The 23150-nt window shown below is 44.7% G+C and overlaps 1 protein-coding gene across 3 annotated transcripts in view; it reads right to left on the reverse strand.

The window, feature by feature from the left end:
• The window catches only part of HTR2C (5-hydroxytryptamine receptor 2C), a 225510-nt gene that overhangs the window by 196002 nt on the left and 6358 nt on the right, over positions 1–23150 (reverse strand). For 2 of the 3 annotated variants that reach the window (XM_085325509.1, XM_085325506.1), the window contains exon 2: positions 16323–16470. The gene's annotated coding sequence lies outside the window, so the exon portion shown is untranslated. Of the gene's footprint in view, positions 1–16322; positions 16471–22737; positions 22822–23150 lie in introns of those variants that run through there. The other variant, XM_085325507.1, reaches the window with a different exon arrangement.

Consider the following 23150-nt stretch of genomic DNA (forward strand, 5'->3'; position numbering starts at 1 on the left):
AGAAATCACATTTTTCATCACATTCCTAAGGTTTCAGATTAAGGCCTGGACCGTGCTGCCTGGCAGTGCCTTCTTCGGCGGCATTTCATTTACTTACATTTAAAGAAAACGGCCATTTGAACACTGATTCTCAAATACTTCCCAAAAAAGTGACAAACCTGCAAGCCTGACAATATCACACAGAACATGATGTTAATAAAAYGCCACATACACTGGATTAGTTACCTGAAAAAATTTTCTTCCTAAGAAAGTCTTTCAAAATAAAGAAAYGGAGGCATTCTACATCTATTTTGTACCTATACATTTTTCTAATCAAAAAGCCTTTCCTTTTCAATTGCAAAATATAGCCCCTGCCACAGAGATGCGCTTGGCACACCAGCCCGCAGGGACCACCGCGATTTCCGAAGCACGTGCTCTTGAGAAGGAAGCAAAGCACATGAGTGACGGACGCTGGGAAGACGTTCCGATTTTTCTGACAGTGGTAGTTATAGCCCCTTTAACAAAACAGCATTTGAAGAACAACGGGCAGCTGTACCAAGTCCGCAGGCCAAAAACTGCCTAATGCACTTGGCGAAAAACAGAACCTGAAGGACAAACGAAAGCTGCAGTCCGAGTAAGAGCGCAGCGTACAGCGGGAGGATGCTGCAGTACGCGGACCAGGGAAAATTATCTCGCTCTCTTCTGCGGCAAGGATTTCAGAGACAGGTGCTTTAGTTACAAAGTGTAACACATGCAAAAAATCCAGCAAAAAGACAAAGTAGTTGTGTTAGCAGCAAATTAAATATACGTTTGTGTGCTGCCTGTAAGACTGCTAACCTTAGGTGCAAAGCTCAATACACTGCTGCACCAGGACCCCAAACTTAAAGGATTTGTGCTGGAAGTGGAACTGGAATTTGCTGGGAATGGCATATTACCAGTTCAAGGCACACAAGCCTTATCTTCCTTGAAGTCTAACACCCCATTGTAAAGCAGCAAGAAAAAGTAGTATTTTGGAAAAAAAACAAAAACCTGCATCTTAGACACTTCCAATTCAGATTTATGAGCACCTTAGAAAACTGAGAGCTTAAACACAATTGGATAAACAGCTGTTAATTTTGGCAAAGCTACCAATCCAAAGCTACCAATTTTCCTGAAATCCCAGGAAAAGAGCTCCCCAGGCTTTCGCACAGTAAATGCAGGTAAACCTCAGAAACGTGGGTCTTCAGCCTCAAACCAGTTCCCAAACTGCATAACCCCGAGGTGCATCTGCAGCAGAGACTTGAGAAAAACAGTCCAGGTGATGGCTCTTACTGAAGAATTAAGCCAAGGAACTCAGAAGGAACAAATATTTATCAAGGGAAGGCAGGTTTTATTCAAACATAACGGAAAGCACAGGGGTGGAAAAGAAACAACTAAACAGCACTAAGAAAATTGCGGCAGATCCTGTTCACCAGCTCATTTAACAGCCACCAGGGCAGCACTGATGCTCTCTGGCACCGCTCCGTTATTCAGGCTGCAGACATATTTCAGATTACCCAGCGGCTGTATTTCTTCATATCATACTGTGTACAACTCAAAAAAAAAAGTCTAATCTTGCTTGCCATGTGTTTTTAACTACACAGACTCCTTTAGTCCCACTCACCTTTTCGAACTGCAGCCATTTCACTCTCGGGAAGCACCTCTGGGGCAGTTTCTCAGCAAAGAACGGTGTAGCTGATTGCATGTTGTATTTCTGTTATCTGATGAGCTGCTTTGTTTCTTCGTTCTGCCTCATTCTCTGCTTACTGTTTTTCTCAAGGTGGGGGCAGGGGGAGTACAGTAAGTCACAGTTTAATTAAAGCTATGTTATCCACGCTCCTGTATTACCCATACTATGCACTTCAAGARATGTTTCTCATCTTTAAAAGCACTGATCTGCAATACTAATAGCATCAACCAGGCACGCACATCCCAAAGTTTGGTTAACACAAATGAAATGCGTTGAAGTGGTCAGAACAAAGTACTATTATTTTCCAAGGTACAATTTTCCAAGGTGTTTGGCATTAAAATGTCATCCATCTGGATTTTGTGACAGTGCCACACTGTCCCATGCCCTTTGCTTCCAGGCTTAGCTTTTGTAAATGCCAAAATCTCCAAGGCAAGACTGCAGCTTACCTCTTCCCAAGGTAAGGCTGCCTGGGAATGCCATTCCCAAATCCAAACTGCCCTCTGCTTTCCAAATCAGATCATTTACAAGGAACGAACAAAGACCCAGGAAAAACATAAAACAGCACGAGTGGCAATTCATCCGTACGGAACTGCACACAGACCTTTCCACGGCCGGCGCTTCCAGCCGGACACGGCCCCGRCCGACCTGAGAAGGGGCGCGTGCTACTTAAAGGACATTGATGCATGTAATGCTTATAGATGCAGTCATACCACAATAAATGCTATAAAAAACAATAAAGTAGCTGTAACCTCAAAACTATGATCTTCCTACAAAATTCTATTTCCAAAATCCTTATTGATCTGTAAATCTGATGACTGTTGTTTAAAAGGAAATAGGACCTGAAAAACTCTTTCTGATAATTTAATGCCCATTAAAGCTATGAGCAGCATTTAAGATACTACAGCTGAAAGAAGCTGACAGAGAAAAATAAAACCACCAAAATTCTTCACCCATCCTTCTATTCTTCACTTAATATGTACACTTCAAAAGGGTTTTTTTTTTTTTATAAAGACAGTTTCATTACTTCCCCCAGAAGATTTAACTAGAGATTTCTCTCTTGGGAGAAAACATTTATGAGCATCAGCAAGAAAACTTTATATATAGTTAAAACATTATAGTTAAAAGCTACTCCAACAAAAAGAGATTCTAAGAAATAACAATTTAAAATAATGGACATTGACAAAAAAATTAAGTCAAGCCAGCAAAGAAGAAGATTCCTTAAAAATCCTTGTGTAACTGATGGAATGTGAATCTACAGCTTTACGGATAACAGTATCTAAAGGCGTGGTTTCAAAATAATTTGCCCCAAAGCTCACTAAAGTCAGTGACTGCCAACTGCTTAGGCTTTAAGGCCAAGAGCAGAGAGTCTTAACATCCAAAGTGATCTTGCTTATAGTATAACTCAGAGATGCTTAATCAAAGACTTCCGCAGCTACCCGAGAAGTCAGCGCTGAGCTGACCTTCAAAAGTGGTATATTCCTAACGACTCTCAGTGATAAAAATCCACTATGTTCTTAGGAAGAATTTTTAGGATTATGCTGCTTGCCAATCCCTATTAGCCTAATATTAGCTTTCATCCCCTGATTTATACAGTTCCACTTTTGCCTACTAGCTTTAAAAGCCTCCTGCAGCCGTAAATCTCCCGCCACGTGTGTTTATGCAGTTCTAAGTATTCTCTTAACCTTACTTTAGCTAGACTGAGCCTCTCATTAAAAATACAGACTTTCCAGACATCAAGCCATTTTTGCAGAACTTTTCCGAACCCTCTTCAAATTGCTATAATCGCTTCTGAGCGGGTGTTAACATCAGAGCAGGACAGACCATCTCCGGCGCGGCCCGGCCTCCCCTGGCACAACGCCGGCGCTCGCGTGTGGCGCGTTTCAGCAGGCTCCAAGTCCCTTCCAGCATCGCGGCCCCCCGAGAGCTAATCCTCCCACTCGGCAGATGTGAGGCTCGTTCTTTGTTCCTAAATGATGACCATCGATTTGGCTGCATTAAAATGCACGGGAGGCTGCGCTGATGACAATGGGCTTTGAATCAGACCTCAAAAGAAAATATGTGGTGAAAAACAGCTCTTTCCAAGCACCAGGAGACGGACGTGTTAACAGCTTATTCCAGTAACATTCTGCAGCAGGGAATACTTATCAAGGCCAAAATAATAGTMAAGCGGTCCTCTAAACCAAGACCTAGCAAAAGCGTTTTACCTAACCAGTAAAAGAAATAATTGAGAAGAGCGGGCTAACACCTATTTGTGGACACTGAGTAACTGCATCTGTTAACACAACCCTATTTAAGGCTTCTGAGTTTGGCAATGTTCATGCAAAATATCAGATCTCATCTGTTTTAATCAATACAATAAGTTAATGAAAAACAAATGCCAACATGARAACCTGGAGATATTATGGAAAGGATGAAGACTCTGCAGGATGCAGAGCTGATCTGAACTGATGAAATGAAAGACTCCATCACATTATAARAGAGCAACATACAGCCTTACTTTTACCAAAAAGCAATGGAAAATAGTTTTGCTTGGCTGGTAAATCACTAGCCTAGAGGTATGGGAAAATAGCTGTAGGCTTTTCACAGCAGCTTCATAAAGTGGTTATTAGTCTTGCATGATACAAAGAGATGGTCAGCAAGTCCATGAACTGACCACATCACTCCAAGCTGTGGCACACAACCACCAGGCTTCAGCCCTGGGGGCCCTYTGAACACGATCCAAGACCCAACAGATAATGAGACTCTTCCCCTTGAGCTCAGGGCACCAAGGCAGTCCTCAGTCTACGGCTGTGCAACTGTCACYGCTGAAGGTGGGTCGTCCTTCACCRCCCACAGAAAGGAGCTTCTGAGTGCCAAAATCCTCTGTTCATAATCCAGAGCAGCTGCTGATTTATGTGAAACAACCTGGCATGGACCACTTCCCAAAGTGATGATTTCCTTTCAGAATTTTTCAAACGGAAAGTGACAGCCACAAAGAAAGTGAGAAGAAAAGTAATAYCCTTTCTGCATTTCCACCATCCTTCCTCTTGCACATGCTGCCACTGGCTGAAGAAATTATCCCACATCTCCTGCGGCACAGCTCCTGGCTTTCTCCAAAATCTCCGACCTTGGCCTCTGTCACAGCAGCGACACTAAACAAGACAGACCTCAAGCCTTCTCCAGCCAGGCAACTCTTGAATTCCTCTATTTGCCAGTAAACAACTAAACCTCTCCAGCTTTTTAAACAGCAATAAATTCTTCACTTCTCCATGTCCTCTGTACATTCACATCTCTCAAAGTAGTAATTGTGCAAGTTAGTAATTCTTAATAATTATAATGAAGATGCCTCAGCTATTCCTGGTTACCAAAATTAAAACACTTATACTGATGCAAATATCTTATTTTTAGAGATGCAGAGCCACATTTTATCTCACAGTTCAATGGCTCCTCCAAAAAGGGATGCAAATTCTCTTGTGTATAAAGTTTTTGTCCTGCTGATATGGCATTTACAAGAAGTGGGCATCAATATATCTGTAAAGCTTCATAAAGACTGGATGAGAAATACTATTCTTTCAGGCACAATACCTTTGTCTCTACATCATTAAAATGTTTTTTTTCTGCTATTAATATTCTCTTCAACTACAACAATAAGGATGGGCCTGAAAGGAGGAAAATATTGCCCCTAGGCAGTTTGTATTATGCCAGGGTGAAAGTAGGATGAAAAATGCTAATGCCAATCGCCCATTCTTGTTCATCACAGCAATATGAGCACAAAAACTGCCTGGATATCTCATAGGCACGCTTCCATGCTCTTCCACCCCTCTTTCCAAGACAAATTTGCTGCTTAAACCATTTTTCCCAAAGCCAACGTATCTTCTGTTTGGTTTGCTACTACTGTTGTAATTTGCTTGGATAGGAACTTTGCTTCAATAGGAACTTTGCAGACTTTACATGTCACCACAATGCATCATTCTTCTCCACAGAAAAATGATCCTCCTTTTTTATGGATCCAATTATTATGGGCATGAATATACCCAGCCTTAAGCAATAGCAGCCCAAGGAAACTTCTTTCCAAGGCTGCAGCATTTGGCTTCAGCAACTCTTCCAAACCTATGCATGCTCCCATGGTGGCCCAGCAGCCCACGGACACGCTGCCCATCCTGCCGCCACGTGCCCTGCACACGGTGCGCAGACGTTTTGACCTGAGAGTGCTCTTTAAYGATAGCATCGTTCATGCACCTGACAGTGCTACAGTTTAGGTTAGGCTGACTGGTTTCCATGGAAACAAAACATGACACTAAGAAATAAAACAGAAAAGAGATTTGAAAAGAGGGTCCCAGGCTGTAGCCCACTGACATGGCCCCATGATGCCAGCATGAGTCACCGTGATGAGATCGGAAAATAGGGACAAAATAAATCCTAAAAAAAAAAGGAATTGTCCTGTTACACTTCAGTGCGACCTCACTGCTGATGAGCAGTTCAGGTAACAGCAGCACAACCTGCACAGAGCAGCAGCTCCAGACACCCAACAGGCAATGGAGGCAGCAGCTCTCAAGGCTCAGCCATGGCCAGCAGAGAGAGACTTGTAGGCCTCTTATGTTTGATTTTAATATTTTGGGAGTGGGAAAGGAGCTTTGATCTGTAAATTCAAATGGAAGGATTTCCAGCTTTTGCACGATGAACACTGCCTTGTGGTACACCAGCAATCTCAGACGCCCTGCTCGCAGGCTAACGGCAACATGGGTTTGCTCAGGCTGCATGTCTCAGACAAGCACGATAACCCTTCAGATGAAACAACCAGTCTATTCTTGCTACCAACCACGCCGAGGCACAAGTGTGTGACGGCTGGTAATCGCAGCAGGCCACTTCACCATTTGCTCTTTCACCACAGAGTCAGAATTGCCATCCCAGTCCCAATACCTAACCTAGTCAGAGGACAAAGATAACTGCAACGGAGCATTTGAGACAGAAGTGTTGAGATCCCAGTGCCATCATCACAGCAAAAAGCAAGTGAAAGAMGACCTTTCTTCTCAAACCCCATTTTACAAATGAAATGTAGGGGGCTGCACATTGTTAGGACTCAATCTCATGGCAGGCCAGATGGACGATGCTCTAACCACGCACAGCGCCAACCATGCACAGCACCAGCTACTCTGAAATCACGTCTCTCCCTACCCTGCCTGACATCAGCATGGGACAGAGCTGCACAGRCTCCTGCTGCTTGCTGAGCCCAGGGATTATGCTGGCATGGTACGACAGGCTACTGCATTACCAGCCCAGTTAGCAGGAATCAAACTATTTTCAAACCCACACAGAGCAGAGTTGCCTGAGGATTGTGGCTTGGCTCCTGAAAGCAGCACAAATAAAGACAAGGCACAATCTGGCCACTATCCTGACAGCAAATACAGCACTCAGGAAGTCAGCAAGGGGTCCTTCCYAGAAACTTGATGAAGAGCCGCAACGTCAAATAGAGAGAGAGAAGAAGCTCTTGACTTTGGACTGATTCCAACTACAGCACACACTAACGTGAAGTTACATGCACTATTTTATTTCATTTACCTGGCCAGTTASTGCTTTTTGTTCAACAGACTCTTATTCAATAACAACATATTGTTAATATTTTCAGAGATACCTTTGCTAGAAATTACAGCCTTAATTTCTCAGCTCTTTGTAATGGCTTACTCTATTTGTAGAAATGTATGGACATAGCTAGAATATGATAAATCTAGAGGATAAAGATTCTTGCAGAAAAAGACTGGACTGCAATATAGGAAACTCATTTCTCACCTTCGCCAAGATGCTCATCCTAGACATATCTTTTTATCTTTGCGTGCCTTAGTTCTCCAATGATAAAGTGAGATCAAAGAATGCAAATGTTGCCAGAAGAACAGCCTAAGGCAAGTCAGGCCCTGGGTGAATAGTCTTCCTTGTACTCACCCTCTGCCCTTCTCATCCACTTTTATTTTAAACCTTCTATCYGGATATGGTATTTAGCACAACAAAGGATGTCACAGTGCTGTAAAATAAGAATATAAACAATAAAATCAAGGACACTTCAAAGGGAAAAAGCAGTAAATCCTATTAGGTTCCTTCATAAACATCAGTTATCATATCCTGCAGTAACCATCGAATTTTCAGTTATGTCTTGAACTGGAACGGTGTGTTCGGGTTTAATACTCCCCTTCACTTCTGTTAATGATATCTCCATCCTCACTTACCCCAGGCRTTGGTTACTCCTGACTTCTTTAATCCAGACCGCCAGTTTCTCATCCTTGGTCCAACCAGCACAAAAGGTCACACGGTCGTGATCTGCTGCTGCATTCCTACCACATGCTAAAGGAAGCTGGGTACCAATTTTGTCCAATTCAGGACAAGTGGCTGTTACTACTCGGGCATGGCGGGCTCACAGAAGGGCAGAGAACAGTTCCCCCGTTGGAAACACCACCCACTCGAGATATAAATCCCAGAACTTCACAGCTATCATAGCTCAAGGGCCAGCTCCAACAGGCTGCAGGACAGACATCCCTGAGCATCCTACAGGAGCTCACAATATTGTATGGTCAGATTATAGTTGAACAAAAAGTACCGCATACTTGTTCAAGAGATGCATGAATTATTGATGATGTTCAGGAGTCCTATTAAACTGTCTAGTGGGCCAGTAAGAACATTCAGCAGTTCAAAATGCATCAAAATGCATAATAAAGCTTTCTATTTTGAAGTTTGGCCATTAGAGAAAAGAACTCTGGCAAATATATAATTTTGTGTAATTTCACTTGGATGCTCACTGTAATAGCAGTAGTATTTATGACACAATGAGTCATACCCATACGCTCCTCAGATAGCAAAGACACTATTATCCACACTATTTAAAATCAGAGTCCTTATGCAAGAAAATATCCTACTAAACTCAAGGCCTGCTTATTTGACTTAAACTATAGACTTAGTCTATAAATATGTACTATTTCTACACGTACATCTGTGTCACAGAGCCATGAAATGCCTATAAATAAGTGTAAGAAAAGGAGAATTGTCAACATTACGAGAAACACCTTCTGGTAATTCTTATTTAGATCCTGCTTATAAAATTGAGAATTAAATTAAATTGCCTTCTTATTATAAGCACAGGCAAACCCTTGTCATGCAATAATTAAATCATAAAAGAAAGTCTCTCAGAAAAAAAGAATATTGTGCAATTAAAACATGCTATTCAGCTTCTCCACCTGCCTACATTTTTGTGTTTCACTGTGTGCTATGAGAAGACAGAAAGCAAATTCTCATCTTTATTTTGAATGTAGGGCAGAGTAGGACGGAGCAGTTGTGAGGGGCATTTTCATTAAGTTTGAAGCACAAGAGATTCTTCTGTTAGGCCATGGTAGGTCTTCAGTGGCAGACCTGAGAAATTCCTACATTAAGGGTCAATCTTTCTCCTTCCTTGCTCCTCTACACAGAGCACTCAGGAGATTTCGGCTCCCAAGGACACAAGTCCTTCAAACGGTGCACGCAGTTTTTGCCCTGCCAGGGAGCCTTTTGGGGTAAGGCTCTGCACCCAGCTTCTAGGGCTCCACACCTTTATTCAGCTCTGCCAATAATCATACAACATAAACTTGAGCAGTGAAATATTTGTTCTGATAAATGCAACATCTTGATTTAAGAAGCTGTTCACTAGCTCGAGACTCCCAGTCCACCTCAGCCGCCTCGGTTAAGGGAAGCACTAGTTGGTATTTGGAGAGATGCTGTCTCATACAATATTCAAAGGAATTTAACAGGGTATAGCTGCAACACAAATATTATGTAGCTTGTTTTGCTAAATCCGTATACACCTTCCCTTCTCACTATCTTTCCTCCCTTGCCTGCAGCCACTGTCCTCATAAAAGTCAGAAACCTGGGAAGATGCTTAATCTGTCGGTGTTACATTCTACGGCAAACTTCAGCAAATGTACAGCAACGAAGAACCACATCACCCAAAAACTCCACTTTTGGGGAAACTCAGCTATCAACAGTAAYTGCCCCAAAACGCAGGAAGCAGACTACAGCATTTATAAACACTGAGCATATTCAAAAGCTTTTCTGACAACCAAAGAACTGGTAACGAATAGACAATTTAGCCTCAGAACTCATTCGCAACCTAACACGTTTTCAGAGTTACGTATACCCCTCCACTGCCATTGCAATGGGCTTCTATGCAGCACTACAGCAACAGCCATCATAAAAAATGGGAAGAACAACATCAGGCAGTAACTGGTACATAGATTTTCATGTTTTCAGGAGTCAGTAGCTACATTTATGCAAAATAAAAGGGGGACACATGGCCTCTTGTCTGAAAAGGGCTGCCTCTTCCTACCATCTTAAAAAAAAAAAAAAAAAAAAAGGAGGCCTCATGCTTTTCTTCTACTTCTTCTCCAATCAAAAATCTATCACCCTGACTAAACTGAGCAATCTTAAAATATTATATCAAAATTCTCAAGCTTGACCTCTCTGCTACCCTCCTTCAAAGAGACCGCGGCCGTTACAGCACACACCGGCCCCCTGAGGATGCTTTCCAAACTCGTAGGAATTTTAGTGCTTGATATAAGTACTTTCTCTTCTTTCTTCAATCAGCCACAAGCAAAAAAGAAAACCTCGAGTAACACACAGTGAAAGAGAAAATTCGATCTATTCCAATGTGCAGAGTTTTCTTCCAGAAATCTCCTACCAAAAATCAGAGGTGAACACAGATCCATAATTACTATTCGCAGAGTGTTTCCAGGGAGCTTCTGGCTCATTTCTGGGAAACGCAGTCTTCAGCCTCAACATAAGACAACATTGTAAATCCACTTCCAAAATCTATAGAGGATTCTGCCAGGGAGGTGACAGATAGTCACCTCCTGCTCAAAATTATGTTCTGGGCCTGGAATCTCCAGCCCTGGATGCCGCCTGTACAGGGAAAGGTGGAGGCAGCTGCAGAGAGACATTCAGAGAGCAAGAAAAGACTGAAGTTTCTTTTGTTTATTCGTTCATTATGGACATACTGATAGTCTTTCACTTGGGGACTAGATTTAGTTCTTCCTCCAGCCACAGCTAATAACSGGATGACAAACAAGAGCATTAAAACTACATGGTGAGCTAAGCTTGTAAACCCTTAATAAGGGATCTTTTGGGCAGCGACACAGAGCTGCGCTCGAAAGCATTACTCAAAAACTAAGTGTTTTTTTGCCTTCCTGCTRCTGGTCACTTCACTTCTCCAACCTTGCTCCTTCAGCAGGGGCTCAGAAAAGCAAAACCCATGCACATTAAACGCACCCTCGGCACAGAAGCCAGCTCAGCTCTCCTGCCACCCTTTTGCATCCTGCCGTTTCACGCGTGCCACTGCCACGGCAGGCCTGGGACAGGCAGGCAGCTGCAAGGCAGCACCGGGAGACCTGCCGCAGCGCAGCGAGTGGGGAAGCAACGAGCACCCTGCGAGAGTCCCGCAGGCACACGGCCCTGCTGCCTGCGCTACCGCCGCCCGACAGCCGCACCTCGATGAGCTGAGCGCTGCCTTCAAGCAYGACTCTCCCAATACACTGGAGCAAACCAGGAAAACACCTGCAAATATTTAGGAGCTGCATTTCAAAATTTAACTATCCCGGGGGAGCRGAGATGCTAGTGCAGAAACAACATCCTACGGTTTGAATCATCTTAAAAAAAAAATAGGTTTCAAAAAAAAAAAAAGTGTCCTTCTAATTATGGGACAACAACAGTTCCACCTCAGCACGCTCACGGGGGCCTCCGTGCTCCCTCACCGCCGGAGAGGGCCGTAGCCCCGGCCCGGCACACGTCCCGAAGAGTTTGCATGGCAGGACAGGAAAAATCTCCTTCTCCTAAAGCCTACGTACAATGCAGGTAAATTTTGAAATTCTATTATTTCCTGCGAGGTGGGGAGAGTGAGAAGAGCTGCATGTTCCCAACCAGCTCAACTAGCAACAGCAGAGACCCCCGCCGAGCCCACGGTGCTTACGGCCTCGGTCGGAAGGGAGGAAGCTTTGCCCCGGGGATCTCCTCTCCAGGACGAGCCCCAGGAGCGCGTGTGCCCCTCTGCTCTTCCCTGGCGCACGGTAAGCCTTGTCGAGGCATTGCGGGAAGACAGTATTTGCCACACCACAGCTGGAAAAGCAAGGGAAAAAAATATCATACCTTAAACCCTGCGACACTTTAGAAAATTAATCGGAAGCCCAGGACGAGGCAAGCTTCTCCAGCACACTTTGACAGATTAAATTAACACAAACTACACAACACCAGTTGAAGAAATAAAAAGAGAACTATCATAAAATCTACAGCCAGCAGCAGCCAGGGACAAAGTTTAAATCTCCAGTTAATGGCATCTATTACTTTCAGGGCTCACCACAGACATTTCATTTTGTCTCGGAAAAATGCTACTTCTCAGGCTGAAAAGGGGACCTCATCCAGCATTCCCACGGGCTGACACTGTCAATAAATAGAGCATTCATTTTTCACTACTATCCTAGGCTCTAATCTATACTCCAATATTTAAAACATTAAAAAAAACCCCACACCTCTCTTTCAGGGTGTATAAAGGGGCACTTAAAGCCAGTATGATTTTTTTTCCTAATATTTGCACCATGACTAGAAAGCATCTGCACTGAGAGATGGCAGCACCAACTCCAATCCGATCACAGCTTCTTTGCAAGTAGCACAACGTTATCACTCCAGCGAGGGGCTTTACGGTGCCGTGTCCACCCAGACAGTGAATAACCTTTAAAGTCATAAACAGCTGAGGCAGAAACCCCCACCCCGACCCCAGCAGAAAGGCTTTCAATCACGTTTTAACTTATTTATGATTTGGTCTCATGAAGTTAGGAGATTTCTATTCGCAACGTATATTTTGATTCAGCTCTTTCAGAAAGTCGCATTCTTTTCTATGCACCATGTCAGCATTAACAAATCATTAAAGTAATATCCACTGAACACTGATGCYCGTACTCAGCAACCTCGCTTGAGACCTGGTCTGACTTAGCAGCATGGTGGCAAACGCCAGCTCCCCGCGCTTTCYGGCGGTGGCTGCGGGCACGCGTCGCTCGACTGCATTTACGTACGTTACATACGCRCAGGTGCATCTACTGCTAAGACACCTCTAAAATTTTCTTTTAAGAACAGAATGAATCAACCCAATCGAGAAATGAACCTAAATGTTCTTAAATAATCATGACATCTTCATTTTGAAGAAAACCAACTTTTAAACATCTAAGGCTTCAACATCATTAAGACTTCTAACAGAAATATTCTACAGCCCCAACAGGGTACATATTTTATTTAAATTAGCATCACACCTAAGAGCTTTAGCATGTATTTTCTCCTCAGGCAGTCCTTATTACTTTGTGACTGGTTTTTATCACCCCTAAATAACACTGTCACTAGCTAAATGAATAGAGTTACAGATGATTTATACAGAGCTAAAACATATATTGGTAGTCATATTTCCACCCCGAGTCTCTAGTTACAGTTCCCTTTGGCATCAAAGGAATTACAAATTCAGGGCCGAAAGGCACATAACGAGCTGATTTCCATATGCGCACACTCCTGCCGTCTGGCACACACAGCTTTGCACGCAGCTGGAAAGCTCCTGCTGGGAAAGGTCCACTGGGTCCCTCACCCTAATCTCCTAAACWTCCCCTAAAGGCCACTACTGGGACTGTTTGGAATAGCCCATTACGGGCCCTGTTACGCTTTTGGGTGGAAAAATAGAAGGGAGGGACACAAAAATAACTCAACAACCACATGGCATGCATTGGAGTGGTTGAGTTATAGCTGGAGTGACTGAGAGACTCCCCCATATTAATAGAAGGGCCCCTTAGCCTTAGCGGCAAGCTTGAACAGCAAAGAGCCAGGTGCTGAAGGCCAGTCACGCTCGTAAAAGAGTCTCTGTCTTCCCATTGCCCTTTCATATGTTATTCTGAGGAAGCTCCAAAGACTTCTCCAAAAAATTTCACATAGTAATGAGCAAAGCAACAACCAAAAAATAAAATCTCACCTGAAGGAAATAAGACACTGAAATAAATTCATTGCATCAGTAAATCTGACCACGAGCAGAGGATAAATCAAACAGTGGAACTGTGTTGCCTCCTGGAGTAGTGGTGGTAAGAGGGAACGTGCACAAATGAAGTGATGATCACAGAGTAGTATCTGCAACATCACTCGTCTGCTTACCCGCTCGGTGCCCCGGACGATGGATTCCACTTGCTGACAGAGATATTTGTGAAATGCAACTTTCAAACTAACGTTTCAAAAAGTCCAAGTATATTGTTCTACTTGCTTCAACCAGTTCAGACCTTGTCTCACATTTGAAGGAATACTAGAGAATTCTTCAGAAAACAAATAATCTGGAAATACAAAACGAACCCCAAAAGAACCATGACGATTAAAGAAAAAGGAACCCCAAGCACCTGCAGGCTCCCAYGGCCCTGGGAGCAGCTGTCACAGGGACCGCGCGCCCGCAGGCTACCACCCTCCCAGCGTCAAGCCAGGCCCGATAAGGACTTTGTCTTTTACCATCAAACCGCCAACCGGGCTGAGCACTGTGGGCAAGCTCTTCTGAAGTACATGGSTGGGCAGAGATGAAGACAGATGTCACTAAATTTTCAAAAGAACATAGCTGGATTAGGAACTCGATTTCCATTGAGAAGGTTCTTCAGGTCTAACGCATCTCTCTGCCTTTTTTGGTGTTAAAATACCTTTAAAAATGTATCCCAGTGGACTGACATGAAATCCTTCAGTTCAACAGAAGGCACTGACAGACAACAGCGCGCTTCAAATCCAGCTCCATATAAGTGCTTRTATTTTCTCCATATTCCTCTCCTGTTTGGCTGACTAAAATTGTTGCCTGCTTTTAACTAGAAGAGGGCATGCGAGACATTAATACTCTTTTAGTACTTCTATTTATGCTTTTCCTGTTTATTACGCAGGGATATATATACATATTAACATTACCGTGTTGTGATAACCAATTAAAAAGACTATGGAGACTATCATACTGCACTAGGCCTGCTAAAGTGGACTCACCGCAAGAACAAAACACTGGCCTAGTAAACCTCATTAAAAAAAAGAAATATTATCCCTAACATTACAGTGCTTTTTCCTGCTTCCGTACAATTCAGCCAACAGCTGATGGGTTTCTGATGGTACCACCAACGCATCTTTTCCCCAGTACCACAGGCACACACAGCCCATCTGTCCCAGGGCTTACAGCGGCCCTTGCTCACTGGCCAGTCCCTGTTTTTAGATTTCAAGTAAGTCAAGGTATTTGCCCCGGTCACAGGAACACGCTACAGAAGAGCGCACACAGAGCTTTCGCGCTGGCCTTGGGTGAGCTGCTGAGCTCCAGAAGAGCACTGCAGCACGTCCTCGCTCMCCAGCGGCTGCCCGCATGCTGACAGCCTGGGAGGCGTCCACGGGCTGAWTCGCCGTGGGGCAAACAGGACAGACGCCTGTAACCTCTCTTRAGGTGGAAGAGACTCTTTGGGTCTCTCTGATTTTCGCAAGACTGTTAGGGACATCACGCTTCCAGCTATGCCAGTTTGCACTGCAACCAGCTGGGGTTTGAAAGCTGGGGGAACCTAACAGACCATGCTCATATAACCAAATGCAACCACCTCTCCCTYCATCCCGTGTTGTTGGAGTCATCTTCTGGAGTAACCTCCAAGGGAGAGAAACACAAGCTCCCGTTTCAGATCGGGTTGAGAACTCCAGGACTTGGTCAGGAACAAGCATGGCACCATCCCAGCTTTCCGTCCTGAGCAAAGCAAAGCAATGCAAGGAGAGGGCAGCACTTGTGAAGAGAAACTGTTAGGCAAGAAAACTTGCCATCTTGTAAAATTATCCTTTCCTCACCCACATAGTTTTAGGCATTATATCCCCCACCAGGCTGTGCTTCAACACATTCACAACTCAGTCAGACATACATGATACTGATCACTGCTGGCAGGATGTATTAGGGTTATTATATTCTCACCCTGTTTCTTATATTCTTCCCTAAGCATCTGCTATTTGCCAGTGTTAGAGACAGGATACCAAGCTGTCAGTAATTGTTATGTCAAGGAAATAAATGGACTGTTCAAGAAAAAAAAAAMMRAAAAAAACCCAAAGATGGCAAAAAMAGAGAAAGGAAAAAGTAATCACAGTGGAGTCATATAGAGTCCCTGAGATAAGGACAGGGGTGCTACATGAATATGAAACAGCAGGCTGAGCAACGACGGGACCGGAAACGCAAAGCAACACACAAACCACAGATAACTAGAGAAGGAAAAGTTTTATTCCATATTCCTGCTGGAAGGGAAGTAGCTCTGGAAAGGAGCAAAGGAAAAAGATAACTGCTTAAGCCATGGAAAGACACAGATGTCAGCACTAGCAGATAGAATGAAARGCAAGGAGCAGAGCATGGGTGTTTAGGATGGACCACAAATGGATTTATTACACCAGCATTTTTAAGTGGCCAAGATGATTATCCAAGTAATTATAGCCTTGACATGAGCCCAAGATTAAAATCACCATAAACAGTTGCTAGAAGACTCAAGTGATAAAGAATGAAAAGAAAGCAATGAGGCTAAATGYCACCAGGATCCCCAACACTGATAAAAAGCATGGGGAAACAGAAGAGTGATCATACTCCAGGTTTGTAATTTACCTCTGGCATGAGTGATTTTACGAATACCTCCACAAGAGCAGAAATCTGTGACTCCCTCCTGGAAAATATCATCCCAAGTCCATCAGGAAGTGGAAGGCAGTAGAGATCTGGATATAATGGGAACCCCAGTCAGTCCTCTTGGATGATCCTGAAACAATTTGTAACACAATTCTGAAGCAGGTCAGAAAGAGGCAGCTGAGCTAACGTTGCAGATTTGTCTTTGGCATATGGCTCAGGGACACACCACATTGTGAGTGTAAGAATACCATTATGTGAAATCACTACAGAATACTTTAAAAATCACTAATAATCAACACAATGTAATTTTAATGAGGAACCATCAGTGAATGGAAATGCTTTTAACTGGGCCCACAGAGACAAGCTTCTCAGCCCAACACAACTGAGCACTGGCTTATGTGACAAATATTGGCAAGCTCAGATGACTACAGTGGAACAATTTACTTATTTTCACAAGCCAGGTTCTACCAAAGACCTTTAGGACACATCTGAGTCCCAGCTATCTGCATGCTTTAAACCAAGGCTGGCTTGGAAAGGCAAGGAGGAATTCCCAGCTGAAATTTTGCAGCTTGTGCTATCAGGTGGCCAAACTACATGATCAAAACAATCAGCAATATCTTATAAAACCTAGAAATACTAGACAGTATTTGCATATCCATAACACACTGTTCAGACCTTTGTGCTTACATTATCTTTTATATTTGCACACAACTTGAGAAAATACAGGGGACAATTACAATTTTTTAAATGGTAAATTTTTAAGGCAGGAACCTTCTTTGACACAGATATATTCGCATGCATTCCAGTATTCAACTATAGTTTTACCGTCATAAGCCAAGCACAAAATACTGAGTACCACAAAATCTAAAAATACAGGCTTTTTCAAAGATAGGTACCAAATTAAAATTAAGTAACTGTAGAATTTCAGTGTTTCAGACCTACAATAGCCCCCATTAGAGCCATTAAAACTAACGTCCTTCAGATAACAAAGTCCACAGTAACTGTTTGCAAGCTACTATATACGTTAAACAGTGGATAATTAATATGCTCCTGCAATCTCTTTTTCTGCAAGCAATAGTTATTATAAAATCACATATGCCTGCCTAGAGCTTCCTGTACATTATATACACTGAAGAAGAAGATAGCTAGGCAGTCACGGTCAAATGCTGCAGATCTTAGTGTGAGAAAAAAGCACCCCTGAATTCCACATTTTGGGTGAAATAAGCATGCTGGGTAAATCCCAAATATATGATATGTGATAAACATCATACTACAGGTTTTCCCTCTACAGTAATAACTCCCTCCATACGATCGAGGAGGAGGACATGGCTGGGAAGGGGCAGGAGCAGGTCAGGAAACATCCTGACACAAACATTCAGCATCCGCTTCTGGCTCCAAACTGGCACTGGCTTTCCCAGTTCGATATCACCATAAAGCCTAAATGTGTAACAAAATACTTGCAGTACCTACCACTGAGATAATATTTACAACGTATAGCAGGACATGGTAGCAATACCAGGTCCTGGCACGTGGAAACACGAGGGGTTTCTGCTAATGGGGAGCAAAGGGGCAAACAGCACACACTTAACAGTTACATTTTATAATCCAGATCGATAAAAAGACTCAAGCTCAGAAAGGCTGAGTTAAACCTGAAGGGTTAGATCCTCCACAGCACCTCTCATTTCCACCACAACCCACACAGGAGTCTAGAGCAACCCAGGCGGAGCCGAGCATTTTGCTGGGTTAGGACTTGAGGCAGCCGCCCTTGCTTGGTGGGACTCGTCCCACCCGGCGTTAGCCACCTCCCCTTGAGCTAGGTACACAGGCTCTCTACGCGGATAGAGCGTGCTCAGCATTTCCAGGCTGCAATTCATCCTCTCTCACTGTAGACTTCTAAAATAAGCAGCATGAATTGCTCCCTCTAAGTGCCTTTTTCCTCAGCTATAATAAAAATCTAAACAACTAGCTCAAGTGTAAATATTTGCAGTGTCAGTCTAATCCCTGTCTGTCTTTCAACGCCATCGAGAATGACCAGTGAGGTCTTCCCTAACGTCTTCACTGCCAAAGAAACCAGCAGCTGGGACAGAGGGTGGGACACCAACTTCGCTACTGCTCGACTTGGAATCAAAATTAATTATTAGCTACTTAATATCTCTGGTTAAAAGAAAGGCCAAAAATTAGGCTTAAARGAACACGACTGTCAGAGCCTCACAGTATCTATCCTGTTCCCCAGGAGATTAAAGCAGYGATAGAAACATTCACTTCCTAGTCTGAGATCGAACAAAGAGCTGCAGCAGCTTCTGGGCAGCCCAGTTCTGGCAGTTTGGAAACGTTTTGGATGACACTGGGACCAGTTGCACTGTATCCACTACTACGCAGCTCACAAACAAGCTATATCAGTGTGCAACCACTTCCCAGCTCTATCTGCTCATCTATCTATCGGGCAGAAACCGTAGAATTCATTCAATATTTATATCAAGGAGAAAGTATTTCAGTGATGGGAGAGATGATATCATTAGTCTAATGTTTGTTGACTTATGGATAGAATGTGCAACTCGGCAGCGGAGGAACACATCATTTCTACTCACGCCGCACACCGCAGAAGCACACACGTTTCAGTCCGTGTCATCGGAACAAAGGTAGCGAGCTACTTGGACACGTGCCACTACAAGGCCGTAGTAAAATTATGGTCCCTTGAACATTTTATGATCTTCAATTACTACAGGATTTGCATTGGGCTGATGGTTCGAATTAATTTGATTTTCAAAAATTATAGCATTTAATTAGGATTAGTAATAAAAACAATAGTATTCAAAAGAAAAGTAATATGACAGTATCTGCACTGAAACAGGGAAAAACTGGTCAGGTTTTAACAATTATTCTTTTTAATACTAAGAATGACTAACAATCAAAGAAAATAACTTTCCAGAACAATAAAGGATAGCTAGCAGCTGCTTCATATCTTTGGGGTGAAGAATAATTTAATACTCTTGCACCTCAAAATATTTTCACTTTGATGTGGTGGTATAAGCCCTCTTTACAGCAGAGGTCCCTTTCTATGCATTTTCTAAGCGATTAAATTCTGGCACTCCATTTTGACTTTCATTGCTTTTCAGACTGGTGAGAGCCATATAATGATTCATCATTAAAGTAATCTTTAAGCAGCTTTGTTCCTGTTTGCTGCTATATATATTAAATAGAAATTGCTCTTTGAATTCACCTCTAAAGTCAGACTCAATTTTTTGTCTAACAGGAGTGGTATCTCCAGTCATTTTCTGGATGCAGCAAAGTGAGAAAACCTTTTGCATAATATAAATATCTGCATTCACTAAGAGGAGGCTGATGCCACCACCTACTGTGAATGCATTTTATAAGTGGTACAAAGCCAGACAGATTTCAACTGCAGTAGCAGGATCTCTTAGAGATACTCCAGTCACTACCAAAAAGGCATATTTTCATCTCTGATGCAAGAGTTTCTGGACCATAGGCTTTGACTACCTGTAGCTGGTTTACAAGCAGCATCCAAAGCATAAAAATTCAACAGTCACTGAAAGACTGCAGGCACCTAATTATTGCCTTTCGTTTATTTTACCACAGAATCTCGGGAAATCACTCCCTAGCAAATAGTTCCTGGAAGATTCAATTTACTCCTTTTGCATTTGTCTGTTCAGTGTACGACTCGTAATTCCTGCGTAGCACGCTACCAGCGAGCCATTCAAGTGCCAGCACGGGAACGGTCCGGGCGTGAGAGCTGCTGGATAAAGCCAGTGCCTCGTACTGGGRAAAGGCAAACCTTGCAGAGATACCAGCACTGCCATGGCCGGGTCACCACTGGACCCAGGTGAACATCAAGCTCAGCCCCAACYTGCAACGCAGCAGCCAGGTTTCCGGAGAGACCAGGAGCAGCTCCCACCCCCAGGCCACACTGAAGGACACCCAACCCTTCCTCTCCAGCGCCTGCAGTCTCATGACTCTCRGACTGAGGAAGACATTGGCCAAGCCATATTCACTACCCCTACTTTTAAAAATCACGATTTATTATTTTTAAAATTACCATGATTAATTTTTAGCAAATAGCTCTTTGCTTCTACATAAATAGAGTTTAATACACAACTTTATTACTGACCAAAGAGGCTGTTTAGCAATAACTGGCAGTTCACAGGTGCTTTTCTATTTCCTGACCAGACGGGAGTGCAGCTGTAAGGCACATATTCCCTCTTGCCCACTCAGTCCACATTGCACGTGAATACACTTCAACATTTTGCTGTTTTAGCAAATGGACTTACTGAAAAATGCACTTGCTGAAATAGGGTCACAAAGATAACCAAAAGAGCTGCCAGCAGACTAGAACCAAATTCATTTCAAATTTTGAAAGCCGGTTTGCAAGAAACATTTTGCTCRAATTCAGCCAGTTCTAATCACCATCCTGCTTGTATGCAATCAGCAGTAAATCGATGACTACCATATAATTATTTTAGTGTTCCCTGCATCCCATTGCATAGGTAATCTGCTTATTTAATGCTCATCACATTTTACAAATGATCTTTCCGAGAGAAGTCATTCAGCTCACCTTACACCAGCACTGCCCTGATCAGACTCCACCGTGTGTTCGTACAACTATCTCGGCACCTCTCCGAGTGAACCCAGGAGATTCTTGTCCTCTCTAGGGGAGAAGGACACGTTGCTATGGCATGCTGCTGCCCAACCTGAGTGCTCCAGAAGCGAGGGATCCTCTTTGGCAGGGCAGAGCAGAGCAGTCTCTCCAYAGACGACGCCACGGAGGGCTCATGATAAGGGCTCGTTGGCTTCTGCAACCCACCAGACCCCTTCCCGCTCCTCCACCTCTGGCACGGAGAGCTTGCAGAGCAGCAGTGGTCTTCTGCACAGGCTCCCAAAGGAGGCTCCACAAACGGGCCACTCTTATGAGGAAGAACTTTTCTTCCTGCCCTCAGGCCCGATTTGCTGCTATCATTACTGGGGATTCTTCTCTAGCCTTCCTCTGAGATGCATCAGTGCTGACTCAAGCGCTGCCCAGCAGTCCTGGGGAAGCTCAGGAGCTGGTAATAAATGCTCGGATCAAACTGTTCACAGAGCACCACATTCCCGTTGGGAAGCTGGGACTAAAGAACAACAGTGATGGRAAAGGTTTGCAGGGAAGACAACAGTTCTGTTCTTTTCCTGAGGAGTGCCGCTATGAATAACACATTTATTCTGCTACGGTGCCACACGAATACTTCTGAAAGTGTCACAGAGCCGCGGCAGCTGCGCTATCTCCATAGACCTGCAACGGCCGAAACGCGCACGATCCCCTCCGCGCGCTCCGAGCACGTAACCCGGGCAGCGCACGGCCAGTTTTCATCGGCAGCACCTGCGCTCGCATGCTCACAAGCCAACACGCAAACACACACATGTAGGTCAACCATGAGAACTGGCACCAAAAAGGTATCAACGTTCAGTGCCTTGCTTTTCTGGAGATATTGCCCGAAAACTTCCCTTCTCCGCTTTTCAGCTTAACCTTTATGGTCTAAAGCTCTAAGCGGCGAGTAGGGTCTCATGACAGCCCCAAAAACGTGTTCCTGGCTGGTGAAAAAGAAGGAGCAGCACCAGCTGTTACTGATTTTGTCGGAGACTTCTCAAAAAGGCACCTTCCCGAAGGAGCCCAAGGAACGGCGATGGAACTGGCAGGTTTTCTCTTGGGTATCAGTGCAAAGAAACCTGAACCAGTGGTTGCAGGTGGTAAAGCAGGTTGCAGAGACGAGCAAAACCCCCTTCCACAGAGCCGGGACCGCAGAACACACAACCCAGACCTGTACACTGACAGCTCTGAACGCAGATTTCTCTCTCTACTTCCAAATATCAACGCTTAGCACCTTAAAATTCCCTCCTCCTCAGGCAGCAAGATCTTTCCCTCCTTTTAGCGTAATTCCGCTCCTCCAAAAAGCACCACCTCTCGCTGCCCGCAGCACCTTGCGCCTCCCGCTCGCTGCCCTGCGTCCTCCCCACGTCGCAGGAGCAGRACGGAGGGACCTGTAGAGCGCAGTGTGTCCCCGCTCCCAGACCGAAGCGCAACCCAGCACGTCGCCTCCAACCCCCTTTCAACGATCGCTCCGGGAGGAAGCAAATGCTCCCCGGTGCCTTTCACAGAGACCAAAACAAGTTTGTTCCCGTTACATGCAAACAACTTTACTGCCGGTGACGAGCAGTATGACTTGGGCATCCCTTGCCCTGCTGCACAAGCAAAACCCACCCCCACACAGGCATTTCTCTGACCRGCATTAGGCTGCAAATTAAACTCCTTTCCCACCGAAATCCCTTTTTAATTGCACAGCTCAGGGCGAGAGGAGGACTGCACCTCCCGACAGAGACGCTGGCACGCTGCACGGGCAGCAGCACCTACCTTGGGGAGCCAACAGAGCCGGCAGCTCAACATAATCCCCCTCGGACGGCGGCGCTGACCCCCGCGCCGACGGCTGGGGCTCGGCTGCCGGGCCGGGCGCTTCGGACGGGGCAGGAAGGCGTCCTGCGCGAGCGGCGCCGCTCCTCGCCGCCCCGACCCGCGGCGGCGGCCGCCCGCGAGAAGCAGCAGCRGTCGGATCGCTGCACATGTATCTCTGCGGATTACTCCCTGCTCGAGCGCTCGGCGGAGAGGCAGATGCTCTTAACCCTCTGCAGGCCTGCGCCTCCCCGGGGCGGCGGGCAGCGAGCAGCTCCGCGCGGGCTGCGGCGAGGCCGCCGGCGAGCGAGCGGACAAGCCCTGGGCATCCTCCGAGACGTCACCCGCGCCTCGACTTAGCTGCCATCGGCTTTGGA

The sequence above is a fragment of the Rhea americana genome, unplaced genomic scaffold, assembly GCF_003343005.1.
Source record: "Rhea americana isolate MKP2758 unplaced genomic scaffold, rheAme1 scaffold_98, whole genome shotgun sequence".
NCBI classification, from domain to species: domain Eukaryota; kingdom Metazoa; phylum Chordata; class Aves; order Rheiformes; family Rheidae; genus Rhea; species Rhea americana.